At 45.5% G+C, this 2,143-nt stretch overlaps 1 pseudogene; it reads right to left on the bottom strand.

Annotated features, from left to right (window-relative positions):
* Positions 1-289: 289 nt before the first annotated feature.
* Positions 290-1,924, bottom strand: LOC119047233 (elongation factor 1-alpha 1-like; annotated as a pseudogene).
* Between the last annotated feature and the right edge of the window lie 219 nt (positions 1,925-2,143).

The raw sequence follows: 2,143 nt of genomic DNA, 5'->3' as shown, positions 1-2,143 counted from the left end.
CTTTTACTACAACAGATTCCTCCCTTTAGGACAAGGTGAAAAAATTCCCACCCAGGAAAGAAAGAATAACCCTAACAGATTTATCCAATTCTGAATCATCAGCAAATACAACACCAGAAATAGGTTAAGGGCTAATTTTAACCTAAATAACATAAAAGAAAGTTACAGTGTTGACCGAAAGAACACACAGGTTTCTCATTAAACTTTGTTTTAATGGGTCTCAAAATTCTGTGACAGATTTTGGTCAAGTTGTTTCCATTAAAAAGTACTGATTTTAAAAACTGCCACGCACACACACACACAAAACTAAATGGTCCACAAAACATTCTCCTTTCCTTCTGAAGGTTTTATGATGCATTATAATCATTAACCAGTCCTTTACTATTAAATTTAAGTGGCCAATTGAGACAAACAGTTCTAAGACTGGTCTTCCACCACTGATAAGACTGGGGTGGCAGGTGTTGGGGATAATATTCATTTAGCCTTCTGAGCTTTCTGGGCAGACTTGGTGACTTTGCCAGCTCCAGCTGCCTTCTTGTCCACTGCTTTGATGACACCAACAGCAACCGTCTGCCTCATGTCACGAACAGCAAAGTGGCCCAGAGGAGGATAGTCAGAGAAGGTCTCAACACACATGGGCTTGCCAGGAACCATATCAACAATGGCAGCATCACCAGATTTCAAAAACTTTGGGCCATCTTCCAGCTTTGCCCCAGAGCGACGATCAATCTTCTCCTTCAGCTCAGCAAATTTGCAAGCAATATGAGCGGTGTGACAATCCAGAACAGGTGCATATCCAGCACTGATTTGGCCTGGATGGTTGAGGATAATCATCTGAGCTGTGAAGCCAGTAGCTTCCATTGGTGGGTCATTTTTGCTGTCACCAGCCACATTGCCATGACAAACATCTTTGACAGATACGTTCTTGACATTGAAGCCCACATTGTCCCCAGGAAGAGCTTCGCTCAAAGCTTCATGGTGCATTTCAACAGACTTTACTTCAGTTGTAACGTTGGAGCAAAAGTGACCACCATGCCAGGTTTGAGAACCCCAGTCTCCACCTGGCCCACAGGGACAGTACCAATGCCACCAATTTTGTAGACACCCTGGAGAGGCAGACGCAGGGGCTTGTCAGTTGGAAGAGTTGGTGGCAGGATGCAGTCCAGAGCTTCAAGCAGCGTGGCTCCACTGGCACTGCCATCTTTCCGGGTGATTTTCCATCCCTTGAGCCAAGGCGTGTTAGCACTTGGCTCCAGCATGTTGTCGCCATTCCACCAGACATTGGCACAAGTGCTCCTGTGTCAGTCAGGGTTGTAGCCAGTTTTCTTAATGTAGGTGCTGACTTCTTTAACAATTTCCTCATCTCTCTTCTGGCTGTAGGGTGGAATCCATTTTGTTAACACCAACAGTCACTTATTTCACACCCTGTGTGTAAGCCAGAAGGACATGCTCATGGGTCTGCCCATTCTTAGAGATACTTGTTTCAAACTCACCAACACCAGTATCAACAATCGGGACAGCACAGTCAGCCTGAGATGTCCCTGTAATCATGTTCTTGATAAAGTCTCTGTGTCCTGCGGCATCCATGATGGTCACGTAATACTTGCTGGTTTCGAATTTCCACAGGGAGATATCAATGGTGATACTACGCTCACATTCAGCTTTCAGTTTATCCAAGACCCACGCATACTTGAAGGAGCCCTTTCCCATCTCAGCAGCCTCCTTCTCAAATTTTTCAATGGTCCTTTTGTCAATCCCGCCACATTTGTAGATCAGATGGCCAGTAGTGGTAGACTTGCTTGAATCCGTGTCCAATAACCACAATGTTAATGTGAGTCTTTTCTTCTCCCATTTTGGCTTTGATGTAGTGATGGTTTTCTTGACACCTGTGTTCTGGCCACATACCCATTGTGAAGAGGCCACAGTGGGTCTTAAACTTGAACCTGCATCAGAATTGGAAGGTAGGGTGGCATTGTTAAGCACAGAGTGCTGGCCCCACACCCCTGGGATTTCTGGTTCAGTGCATCTGTGAGTACGTATTTCTGACAACGTGCAGGGGGCACTAGTGCTGCTGATCCTGCCCACAGTTGAGAACCAGTGCTCTCGATAACTGGTGCATCCAAGTACAGCTTGAAAACAGTTT

The sequence above is a fragment of the Artibeus jamaicensis genome, unplaced genomic scaffold (genome assembly GCF_021234435.1).
Source record: "Artibeus jamaicensis isolate MK-2021 breed Jamaican fruit bat unplaced genomic scaffold, CSHL_Jam_final contig_559, whole genome shotgun sequence".
Lineage (NCBI taxonomy): Eukaryota > Metazoa > Chordata > Mammalia > Chiroptera > Phyllostomidae > Artibeus > Artibeus jamaicensis.
This window is presented reverse-complemented; position numbering and strand designations above follow the sequence as displayed.